Consider the following 13,699-nt stretch of genomic DNA (forward strand, 5'->3'; position numbering starts at 1 on the left):
AAAGTGCAATGGGAGCAGAGTTAGTATTCACAGCTACCTCAGGTATGATAGCATGTTTCAAAGCTATAAAATTCTATGAGTCTAAAAACATTGGAGAGATCAAAAAGCAATTAGATAGTGTGATAAAGCAACTCATGCTTTATTTTCCTGAATTGCTGAGTTAGATGATGAGAATGCCTTAACTTTGGTCATATAAAATGGATGCTGCCTGGCCTATAGTATTAACCCAGTGCTAGATGTCACAACTATCAAAAGAGCGAAGCTCATTGTTTTGGCATACTTAATACTATCCTTAGGATTATGTGCTTTGGATTTATTAGCTGCTCCCATGATGACCTGAAGGGATCTGTTTCTCTACAAGAGATTGTCAAACTTGGCCACAGAATTAGTCCTTGTCTGCATGTAAATTATAGCTGTCTCTAGAGCTGGCCTGCTCAATGAAGGTAAATCTTAAAGTTAATAAATAAACTCTGAAAATGTATAGGAAGATGATTTTAGAAGTTGTAGTAAGACAAAACAGCCTTTTCACTGCTTTCTGTAAAGCCTAGATAAGAGTAATTTGGATCATTTATTAAGTACTGCAGATATTGGATTGTACATGATTGAATAAATTGACTTTGCAGAAGTAACATGAATGTTTAGTGATGAAAGATTGCCAATTCCCAGTCTTTAACTGCACAACATCCAATAACATCCAATGAGATTAAACTGGTGTGTGTTTTCCTGTAGATACTTCACTTTTCCATGAGAAATACCACAACAAGGCTTTGTGTGGAAAACAGAGAGTTGAGGCGTGGTAATTCGTGCAATAAGTATACAATAACCCTGCAGCCCCTGACATACAGTAGGATTACAAGGGTTGCCCATTCCAGTGTCTATTGGCATTCGGTGTTAATTCCACCCAAGTATATAGAATCTCACCTTCACAAACAAAGTTTGGATACTTGCCATGTTTTTTTGGAGCAGAAGCTCCATTCCCTATATTGCTGATTGTGTAGCCTCAGTATGGGCATGGACTTGGCAGTGGCTATAGGCATTTCCCATGCCATTTTGCTCGAGCCATATCACAAATCCAATAGATTGGTCAGCTAAACTGCTCCTTACTTTAACTGATGTCCATTTCAAGCCCACCGACTCCCACAGCTACCTAGAATACACCTCCTCCCACCCACCCTCCTGCAAAAACTCCATCCCCTATTCCCAATTCCTCCGCCTCCGCCGCATCTGCTCCCACGATAAGACATTCCACTCCCGCACATCCCAGATGTCCAAGTTCTTTAAGGACCGCAACTTCCCCCCCACGGTGATTGAGAACGCCCTTGACCGCGTCTCCCGCATTTCCCGCGACACATCCCTCACACCCCGCCCCCGCCACAACCGCCCCAAGAGGATCCCCCTCGTTCTCACACACCACCCTACCAACCTCCGGATACAACGCATTATCCTCCGACACTTCCGCCATTTACAATCCGACCCCACCACCCAAGACATTTTTCCATCCCCACCCCTGTCTGCTTTCCGGAGAGACCACTCTCTCCGTGACTCCCTTGTTCGCTCCACACTGCCCTCCAACCCCACCACACCCGGCACCTTCCCCTGCAACCGCAGGAAATGCTACACTTGTCCCCACACCTCCTCCCTCACCCCCATCCCAGGCCCCAAGATGACATTCCACATTAAGCAGAGGTTCACCTGCACATCTGCCAATGTGGTATACTGCATCCACTGTACCCGGTGCGGCTTTCTCTACATTGGGGAAACCAAGCGGAGGCTTGGGGACCGCTTTGCAGAACACCTCCGCTCAGTTCGCAACAAACAACTGCACCTCCCAGTCGCAAACCATTTCCACTCCCCCTCCCATTCTCTTGATGACATGTCCATCATGGGCCTCCTGCACTGCCACAATGATGCCACCCGAAGGTTGCAGGAACAGCAACTCATATTCCGCCTGGGAACCCTGCAGCCATATGGTATCAATGTGGACTTCACCAGTTTCAAAATCTCCCCTTCCCCCACTGCATCCCTAAACCAGCCCAGTTCATCCCCTCCCCCCACTGCACCACACAACCAGCCCAGCTCTTCCCCCCCACCCACTGCATCCCAAAACCAGTCCAACCTGTCTCTGCCTCCCTAACCGGTTCTTCCTCTCACCCATCCCTTCCTCCCACCCCCAGCGCACCCCCAGCTACCTACTAACCTCATCCCACCTCCTTGACCTGTCCGTCTTCCCTGGACTGACCTATCCCCTCCCTACCTCCCCACCTACACCCTCTCCACCTATCTTCTTTGCTCTCCATCTTCGGTCCGCCTCCCCCTCTCTCCCTATTTATTCCAGTTCCCTCCCCCCATCCCCCTCTCTGATGAAGGGTCTAGGCCCGAAACGTCAGCTTTTGTGCTCCTGAGATGCTGCTTGGCCTGCTGTGTTCATCCAGCCTCACATTTTATTATCTTGGAATCTCCAGCATCTGCAGTTCCCATTATCTCTCCCTTACTTTTTTTTGTTGCCTTGAATTAAGTTGATGAGAACTCAAATGTGTGCACGCCTGTTCTTATTGACTAATAGACAATTCATGATTTAATCATGAAGACACAAGTAACTTACTTTGAGGCACATTATTAGCCAATTGTTCTTGATTTCTTGAGACATCTTAGCATTTGGAATTCTAACTCGTATTGCTCCTGAATTCCTTTCTATATTTCCAATTGTTATTTTTGAACAGTGTTGTCTTCAAATTTATTCCAACAATGCTAAAGGATAACATCTCAAAGCAATTTGTTGTCGTAGCAAGGGCCTAAAATTTTTTTTAAAAGCCATATCAAAGAAGCAGATATCTTGCAATGCAATGATAGAACTATTATGAAAATGGAATGCCATATCAAATCTAGTGCATTAATAAGCAATTGAGTGAATGCAAAATGACATGGATTATTGTGGGAGCGTTTTACATTTAATAACACCCAGTGCATGAAGGGCTAGGATTTCCTCCTTTTTATTGCCAGTTTTTGAGGCTAATTGGCCAATGGCATTAGCAGGAAAGATTTGAGAAGAGGAATAGGTTAGGTAATATAAAAAAAAGCACAATTTAAAGGAGACAGGCAAAAGAGAGACCTGAGGTTAGTGCGCACAAAATGTTGTAGGTAGTAAGTTGAGAAGACTTTGAAAATGTATCCGGGTAAGATGGATTGGAGTTTAAAATGGATACTTAGACAGATGGAAGTCTTATTTGTGATTCAGAATAACACTGGCAGCATGGGTTCAGTCCCTGAACAGGTTAGGGTGCCATGAAGGATTTGCCTACTCGGTCTCTCCTCTTTCCTGAGGTGTGATGATACTCAGGTCCAGTTTCTACTATCTCTAAACCACTATCAGTTGTTTCATTCCAGTGAGGGAGTAGGATGATTGCAACTTTAACCTTTATAGGGGATGGAGGCCACTGGTTGCAGGGAGAGAATAAATAGATGAGGGTTGTTCTCTTTATAGCACAGATATTAGGGGGAGGTTGAACAAAAATGTTCAAAATCTTCAACATGTTATTGCTGGATTACATGAGAAACAGTTTCCATGAAGAAAGATTAATAACTTGTGGACATTGATTTAATATATTGAGCAGATGTAGCAGAGTGAAGTTGAGGATTTTCATTTTTACTCGGTATATGGTTATGATCTGGAATGTGCTGCCTGAAAGAATGGTGGAAGCAAGACCAATTGTAACTTTGGGAAGGACTTAAATAATTGTTTAAAGTGACAATATTTCTAGGGATATGATGAAAGAACAGTTAGATAGAACAGCGAGACAGCTCTTTCAAAATCCTTCAAATATCTGTCCAAAAATAGCTCAGTGATATTTTATTAGGCACAAATTAGATTCTGAGATCAGACATTGTACTTTCTGTTCTCAACGTGGATATTCTCAACATAATTGTACAGCATTAGGTGACAATGTAAAGAAAGTGATCACCATGTTGAACTGCCTCACACCAAGCAGATCAGCCTATCTCAATTTGCGCAACTAATCTTGCATCAGAATCCATTGAAGCTACAGTGGGAATTAACAAATAATTCTTTGCCAATTAACAAAGATAGAGTTAAGCAACAAAGGCAACAATTACCAATTATTTATTAAGCTCAGAATCATCACTAGGAACACTTAAACTCGAACATGAAATCTGTGAAAAATTAGTAAATGAAGCTAATCAACAAAATAAATAAGAGCTTACATAAGCTATCCAGTTATATTACAACATTTCAATATTCATTGCTTGTTGATTATAAGTTTATCATTGAGATAAACATCTGAGCTTAAGATACATTGGGGAAATTAATTCAGGATTGAACTGTTTAGATAAGTAACAATTTAACAGGATTAGATAATCAGTGCATTGAAACAGATTGAAAGTTAGCTATGGATCTTCAATTTCATATTCCTGAAAAAAAAAGAGCCTCCCTGCTGGTATTGGGATTGGCTGGGTTCCAAGTTAGTTCATAAATTGTCTGATTAAAAATGGGGACAGGTTTTCAATTTTATTGGGCTAAGGTTCAGATAAAAATTCAGGCATCTCAGGAAGTCATCAGAAAGTGGCAAAAGATCACTTGCATAGGTAGCTGTGTAGAATCTGTTCTGAAGTAATTTAAAATATAGCTGGAATGGGCATTGTTTTAACATCTAGTAGGTTCTCTAACTCCATAATGACTTAACCAACCGCCCTTAATAGGATCACAGGAATCCATTAAAGATAAGGTTCACAAGTTTTTGAGAATCCAGAAAATGTGAGTGGGATTTGCAATGTGTAATTAAACAATGCCAATTGCTACCATGCAGGCAGAAAGCCAACTTCATTATGCTGGCTCATTACCATGATTCCAGTGAGCAACTAATGTTAACTATACTGTTGCAAACATCAGAAAAGGGTCAAAATTGTTTTGAGGTTGGCACCATATGAAGCTGGTTTACATATGAAGGAGATAACAAGAGGTAGAGCTGGATGAACACAGCAGGCCAAGCAACGTCAGAAGAGCAGGAAGGCTGACATTTCAGACCTAGACCCTTCTTCAGAAAACCCTTTCTGAAGAAGTGTCCAGGCCTGAATCATCAGTCTTCCTGCTCCTCTCATGCTGCTTGGACTGCTGTGTTCATCCAGCTCGACACCTTGTTATCTCAGATTCGCCAGCATCTGCAGTTCCTACTAGCTCTTACGTATGAAGGAGGTGATGAAAGTTGATCTACAACTGATTCTGACCTCAGTAAGACAGGAGAATTGTTATAATATGATGGTATGCCTGAGTTCCATTCAACAGTGATTTTTGTTCAGGTTAAGGTTGCCACCAAACCTCCTTCCTATGCAAGTTTGTGATGCAAGATGGACCACAAATAGAAACCTTCAACTGAGATAACAAGAAGCCATTTATTACATTACAGTGATTAACTACAGGCTACATCATATCTAAGGTACATTAATTATTACTAGTTTCAGTCTCCATCAAGGAGACTGTGCCTAGTTATTGTCTGCTGGAACTGCCAATGATTAATGTTATACAGCAGAATAAGCAGAGCGTCAGCCTGACTCGAATTAATGCTTTCATATCCATTACTTTATCCCACAAGAACGACACACTTTGTTATGCCTTAGTTGCACTGAAAAGCTTGGTTTTGGAAAGGACAGACATGCTTTATACAGAGAGAGCCAAGAGATCATTCAAGCCAACTTTGAGACAGGAATGTGACCCAAATAACTTTTGCAATCAATGTCAAAAGTAAAGCTCCGATGGCCAAAAGAAACTCCTGCAAGATGTTCCATCACTTTCCACAAATGGCAAGTCAGTGAACGTGCCTTCAAATACCATATTGTGTGATAACAGTCTTACTGGCCTCACACATTGTAACATTACCTGGCCAGCATCACACTTTTAGTTATAAAAACTAAAAGAACTGTGGATTCTGTAAATCAGGAACAAAAGCAAAGTTGCTGGAAAATCTCAGCAGGCCTGTCAGCATCTGTGAAGGAGTTCTGAGGAAGGGTCATCAGGCCCGAAGTGTTTACTCTGTTTTCTCCTTCACAGCTGCTGCCAGACCTGCCGAGCTTTCCCAGCAACTTTGTTTCTGTCACTTTTAGTTATGCCTGGTGCTGCTTCTAGCATGCTTTTCTGCAGGTGTTGATCCCATGTCATTAAGGGTATTGATCATAGAATCCCTACAGTGTGGAAACAGGCCCTTCTGCCCAACAAATCCCACACTGATCCTTGAAGCATCCCGCCCAGACCCAACTCCCCATAACCCGCCTAATGTACACATCCTTGAACACTACAGACAATTTACCAATTTGTCTATCCACCTAACATGCATATCTTTGGACTATGGGAGGAAACTGGAACACCAAGAAGAAACCCACGCAGACACGGGGAGAATGTGCAAACTCTATACAGACAGTGGAATCAAACCCTGGTTCCTGGTGTTGTGAGGTAGTGGCGCCAACCACTGAGCCACCATGCCACCGATTATGAGGGATATGTCAGGCCATGAGGTTGCTGACTGTGATTGAACACAATTCTTGAAGTGATGGCCCTCTTAAGGACGTCATGTTTTGATACACTGGATCTTACATAATTTAGCCCATTTAGCAATGTGGTAATGTGGCATGCAGGAGGGGTGCTACCTTTGGTGTGATTCTTGGGACTTCATCTCTATATGGACACTGTTACTAATGCTGTAATGGAATGATGCAGCTGTGACAGCCAATTTTGTGAGGATGAGGTTGAGTTGATTTTCCCTCTTATTGTTCTGTTCACACTGGTTGCAGGCCATCACTGGCAAATTTGTTCTTCATGATTTACCCAGCTCAGTCCATTGTGGTGCTATTGAATTACTTTTAGTGATGGACTTTGATGTCTCCCATCCAGAGTTCATTCTGTGGAACTCTTACCCTCAGTGGTTTCCTCCAACTAGTTTAAACATGATGGATTACTTGAAAATCAACTCATTAGTGGGATGTTTCCTTGATCAGATTTGACTTGCTGGCAAGAAATATCATGGTATATGGAGTCAGCGTTAAGGGCAGCCAATGTCACTAATGGGACTGTCCTGCCAGTGTGGTAGGACCTATCCAGGGATGGCGATAGTGATGTCTGGGACATTGGTGGATTCATTGAGTATATCATATTTTGCCTGACTTGACTTGGGACAGCTCTCCAAGTTTTGTTAGAAGCCCCAACAGTAAGGAGAACTTTCTAGCACCAAATGCCTAGGAGAAAACTGGGTATTCCATCTGATTTTATTGCTTTTTAACCATTCTAGAGGAGATGCTACCCAAATAAGCATGAATTGAGTACTGAATCCTTGGGTGTTAGTGTGAGGAGTGGTTGGTTGACTTTTTGAGTGATGTTATTGAAAGGGAATACCAGGTTCCTGACAAAACAATTGGGTGACGGCCTGCATTATTGGGCTGCGGAGCAGCTCATTGCCACTGGTTGTTGGTGCCGGAATGGCTAATTGCCTTCCATCTCCTCAGATTTCCAGACTGCAATTGTCTAATTTGCTCTAATTTCATTATTGAAGAGTCACAATAAGGATGTTGAGCTTCAGAAGAGTAGAAATACAAACCAAAGAAAACACCATTTTATTCTGGAATAAATCATTTCTGCCTGATAGATGAAATCCTGTAAGCAGACATCTTTCTCTGTGGTTCACAACAAGCTGGATGATTTCAACATTTCAAGGCTTCTCAGCAGGCCAGTTTCAATTAATAATCATGGCCCTAGCTATTGACTTGTCACTTGTTGGTACACCGTCTAATAAGGTGCAGAAAGTGCATGGAGCTAGTGCACTAACTGTAAAAGCCAGAATGCAGGATAAAGTAAAAATTTGTGCCTTATATAATACTTAAATGATTTTGCCCATGATGCAAAAGGTTGCTCATTCCAAATCAGCATCACCCTCTACCACAGTTCAGGTCCTGCCCCAGTGAACATAGAAACCTCAAAAATTCTAACAGGAGTACACAGGATAAACACAGGCCAAGTTCATTCGCAATTACCAGAAAATCCAGAACAACAATAACAGCTTAAGTTCACCAGTAAGCAATTTAGAATAGAAATGACGAGAAATTTCTTCACACAGAGAGTGTGATCCTGTGGAATTCTCTGTGACAGAAAGCAGTTGAGGCTGACTGTATTCAAGAATTTGAACATTTTCAAGAAGGAATTAGATATAGTTCCTGCGGTTAAAGAGCTCAAAAGTTATAGGAGAAGGCAGAAACACTGAGTTGGATGCTCAGCCATGATCATACTGACTGGCAAAGGAGGATGGAAGGACTGAAGGATAAACTCCTGTTTCCATTTCTATGTTTTTATCTCATTTGCATAGTGATCTAAACGAGATACAGCCATATCTCAGTACAGCACTAATGCATCAGTTTGATCATGCACTTAAGTCTATAAGCTGCATGGGACTTGAACCTTTAACCATCTGTTGCAAAACCAATAGTGCTGAACTGATCCATGGATAGGGGTTACAAAAACAAAGTTGCTGGAAAAACACAGTAAGTGTGGCAGTATTTGTGGAGGAGAAAACAGAGTTAACGTTTCGGGTCCGGGGTCCCTTCCTCAGAATTGGGGTTTGTGCTCCCTACTGGGTGCATTGTTTAAGGCTTCAATGATCTGTGTGTTGATTAAAATGGTTGGTGTAGATTGTGTCTTGGGGAACTTTGTGGAGGAAACATTGGCCTTCGCAAATTTAGATATGGTGAAAGCTTGAACCAAATTGCCTGGAGAATCTGAGGAGGTTGTTGTCTTGCTTGAAGTTTCTTATTTGAAAGCGAAAGTGTTAATGATGAAAATTTTGGCTTGACAGGGGGTGAATTTAACTGAGGCTGTTGAAAGCTTATAGATAAAAGCAGATTAATTTTCATGAACAGTACTTAAAGATTCATAAATATATGTCCTTACATATAAGAACACTTTTCTGCAGCCTTCAACATCCAAAGCACACTTTCAGTAACTAAGAACCATATTAACATTTTTGAGCAAACACAGAGAAAAGACATGATTTATGCAAGGTGGTGGGATATCTAGCATGAAAAATTCAGTATTCATAATTACAGTTATAAATAACAAATTTCAGATTTTGCTGTTCAAGTTATTTTGCTTTCACATATTTCATTCTAAATAAGTTCAATTCAAGGCTGATTTGCCTGATTTGTGCAAATATATCTTCAATTGCCATTTTATAAATGCAGAACTAGCATCAAATAAACCTTTGAATTGTTGCAAATAAATTTTATGTGATTATGACATGCATTAGGGAAAACACGTGTACAGATATGATGTTTTTCTCTGCATGTGGTTCATTTTTCATTGTTTTCAATACAGCATTCATCTAAGGTAATTAATTTTGTGTTAAGAAAAAGGCTTTCGGCGATTAACAAAAAAATTGTTCTGGAAAATGCTGGAGTGTATTCACCAGGGATCTCTGCCACTTGACATCATGAACTCAAGAAGATCCAACCCCTCAGAATTCCTTGCCTTAATCCTTGTAGTAATGAAATGCCAAGTAGCACAAAATTCTTTCAATACGGTACTTGATTAAAATAAACTCTAAGTTGTGTTAGAATTTGCATTTATTGACTTTAATAAAATATGTAACAGAAGGGGAAGATAAAAATAACAGAAAAGGATAGTTAGAAAGTTTATCACACAAACGGTGGTGCATTTATGGAAAGAGCTGGCAAAGGAAGTGGTGGAGGCTGGTACAATTACGACATTTGAAAGGCATCTGGATGACTACATGAATAGGAAGGGTTCAGAGAGGTATGGGCCAAATGGTAGCAAATGGGGCTAGATTAATTTAGAAAACTTTGTTGACATCCTAAGTTGAACCAAAGGGCCTGTTTCTATGCTGTACATCTCAATTGACTCTGCGGCAATTTTTTTTTACACAGTGGGTGGTTCACAGTTGGACTGAACTTCCTGAAGAAGTGATGGATGCAGGTACAGTTTAAAAAACACTTAGTTAAGTACATGAGTAGGAAAGGTTTGGAGAGATCTGGGCTAGGAGCAGGCAAGTGGCACTAGTTGAGTTTGGAATTATGTTCAGCATGGACTGATTGGGCTGAGGGGTCTGTTTCCAAGCTGTATGGCGACAGTATTAACAATGGGCTTCATAATTGTCTTTGTTATACCTTTAAGTTTACTTCATTCTTCACCCAATAATTCATTTATAAAAAATGTCAGTCCAAAAATGTGCTGGTGGATTGGCTGTGCTAAATTGCCCATAGTGTTCAGGGATGTGTAGATTAAGTGGTTTAACTATGGGAAATGCAGGGTTACAAGGATAGGATAAAGGAATGGATCTAGGTGGGATGGTCTCCAGTGGGTCAGTGTGAGCTTGATGGGCCAAATAACCGGCTTCCACATTTTAAGGATTCTATGACTCCATAAACGTGTTAAAAAGGAATAACACAAAAAAAGTGAAAAGAAGCATCCTGCAGGAAGTTGGTTGTGTATATATTAATGCAAGGGGGGTGGACTAAGCGTAATGTAGGTCTATTATAGCCAGATATCTATGATATTATAATATAGAGTTGCTAAATTGTTACTTAGTATCAGTTTTCACAATAAAGGAAAATAATATGTTACCAAAGGTACAAACAGGTCAAGGAGAGGGATGTACAATATTTAAAATAAGCAACCGAAGGGAATGGAGAAAATAAAGGGACTGAATGCCGACAAATTTCTAGGACCTGATGGGTTCCACCCAGGGAATTAAAATAAATAGGTTGAAAGCTTGAAGGATTAGTGTCTTCAAATGATTCTATTTGAACAGGCGCTGTCCCCTTATATTGAAAAATTATCAATATAACTTCATTATTAAAGAAGCATAAGGAAAAGTAACAGGTAAATTATATGTCTATTAATACCATCTTATGTAGCCGATTTACTAGAGTCTACTATTGCAGATGTTGTAACTGAACACTAGAGAAGTATAAGGGGAGCTAGCGTGGGATTATCTCATGCTGTTACTTTGCAATAAATGAATGAGTGGTTTAATCAAACCAAAATGATGTTGCCTACTACATTCATGAGTTAAATAACTTCTGAGTTTCTGTGTCAAAGTGATGCCAGGTATGTAGACTTTAAATCCAATGACCAATGGGCTATGTAAAACAACGTATCCTATTGATTATTCACTGCAAACAGTATGCTGATGATTCTCAATTAATCTGTGTGTACAAGCCTCTGAATACCATGTCTAATATTAGGCGTGATTTTGCTACTGGTTTACATTCATTACGTAATCCAGCTAGTGCTGACAATTATATCACAAACCAGTTGAAGACCATTTGTCAGACTTACAGCATGATACATTAGCACATACTAGAAGCTACGTGGATTAAATCATGGCACTCTTTTATGTAAACAAGAGGAATTCATGCATCAGAGATAATGGGAACTGCAGATGCTGGAGATTCCAAGATAATAAAATGTGAGGCTGGATGAACACAGCAGGCCAAGCAGCATCTCAGGAGCACAAAAGCTGACGTTTCGGGCCTAGACCCTTCATCAGAGAGGGGGATGGGGGGAGGGAACTGGAATAAATAGGGAGAGAGGGGGAGGCGGACCGAAGATGGAGAGTAAAGAAGATAGGTGGAGCCGAAGAGATTACAGGAGAGTTGCAATGGGAGAGAGATTCCCTGAGGTTGGTCCGGGGGGAGGAGGGTAACTTCTTCAGGTTAGGCATCCCTGGAAGAGGCTTCGCAGTGAGGTTAAAATAGTATCAGAGATAATTGGAACTGCAGATGCTGGAGATTCCAAGATAATAAAATGTGAGGCTGGATGAACACAGCAGGCCAACTATTTTAACCTCACTGCGAAGCCTCTTCCAGGGATGCCTAACCTGAAGAAGTTACCCTCCTCCCTCCGGACCAACCTCAGGGAATCTCTCTCCCATTGCAACTCTCCTGTAATCTCTTCGGCTCCACCTATCTTCTTTACTCTCCATCTTCGGTCCGCCTCCCCCTCTCTCCCTATTTATTCCAGTTCCCTCCCCCCATCCCCCTCTCTGATGAAGGGTCTAGGCCCGAAACGTCAGCTTTTGTGCTCCTGAGATGCTGCTTGGCCTGCTGTGTTCATCCAGCCTCACATTTTATTATCTTGGAATCTCCAGCATCTGCAGTTCCCATTATCTCTGATACTATTTTAACCTCACTGCGAAGCCTCTTCCAGGGATGCCTAACCTGAAGAAGTTACCCTCCGCCCTCCGGACCAACCTCAGGGAATCTCTCTCCCATTGCAACTCTCCTGTAATCTCTTCGGCTCCACCTATCTTCTTTACTCTCCATCTTCGGTCCGCTTCCCCCTCTCTCCCTATTTATTCCAGTTCCCTCCCCCCATCCCCCTCTCTGATGAAGGGTCTAGGCCCGAAACGTCAGCTTTTGTGCTCCTGAGATGCTGCTTGGCCTGCTGTGTTCATCCAGCCTCACATTTTATTATCTTGGAATCTCCAGCATCTGCAGTTCCCATTATCTCTGAATTCATGCATATGTTGCTTCTTTTCCTTGTGACTATGAAGTACTTCCCTTATTTACATTGCCTTTGGCCAGCAAGCTCTGAGTCAGTCCTCTGAACAGAGGAGATTCTAAATCAGAGGTAGTAGGAACTGCAGATGCTGGAGAATCCAAGGTAATAAAATGTGAAGCTGGATGAACACAGCAGCCCAAGCAGCATCTCAGGAGCACAAAAGCTGACGTTTCGGGCCTAGACCCTTTATCAGATAGGGGGATGAGGTAAGGGTTCTGGGATAAATAGGGAGAGAGGGGGAGGCAGACCGAAGATGGAGAGAAAAAAAGATAGGTGGAGAGGAGAGTATAGGTGGGGAGGTAGGGAGGGGATAGGTCAGTCCAGGGAAGACGGACAGGTCAAGGAGGTGGGATGAGGTTAGTAGGTAGGAAATGGAGGTGTGGCTTGGGGTGGGAGGAAGGGATGGGTAAGAGGAAGAACAGGTTAGTGAGGCAGAGACAGGCTGGGCTCGTTTTGGGATGCAGTGGAGGGAGGGGACGAACTGGGCTGGTTTTGGGATGCGGTGGGGCAAGAGGAGATTTTGAAGCTTGTGAAGTCCACATTGATACCATTGGGCTGCAGTGTTCCCAAGCGGAATATGAGTTGCTGTTCCTGCCACCTGCGGGTGGCATCATTGTGGCACTGCAGGAGGCCCATGATGGACATGTCATCTAAAGAATGGGAGGGGGAGTTGAAATGCTTCGCAACTGGGAGGTGCAGTTGTTTATTGTGAACTGAGCGGAAGTGTTCTGCAAAGCGGTCCCTAAGTCTCCGCTTGGTTTCCCCAATGTAGAGGAAGCCACATTGTTCCCGGTATAATGTCATTCTTTAGATTTTTTTTAGTTTTTTTTTCCATGAAATTTTTACTAACTGAGATAAGCAAAAAAAGAACTACAGTCCCCTTTATGTTGATGTTGCTGAGCTTGGTGGCACAGTATATTGTGTTGTAGCAATTTGAAGTGATAAAGAAAGATGAACAGATAAAGTGAGACTGTAACAGATGGTTCAGTGTGAAGAAGTGAGTTCATCCATTTTGGACTCAAAGGAGAACACACAGAATAGTTTCCAACAGTGAAAAGACAGGAACTATGGAGGAGCAAAGAGAACAAATAAAATGGAGTTGGAGGGAGAAATAAAGCACTCCACCCATCC

Source organism: Stegostoma tigrinum, chromosome 6 (genome assembly GCF_030684315.1).
Source record: "Stegostoma tigrinum isolate sSteTig4 chromosome 6, sSteTig4.hap1, whole genome shotgun sequence".
In the NCBI taxonomy this organism is placed as follows: domain Eukaryota; kingdom Metazoa; phylum Chordata; class Chondrichthyes; order Orectolobiformes; family Stegostomatidae; genus Stegostoma; species Stegostoma tigrinum.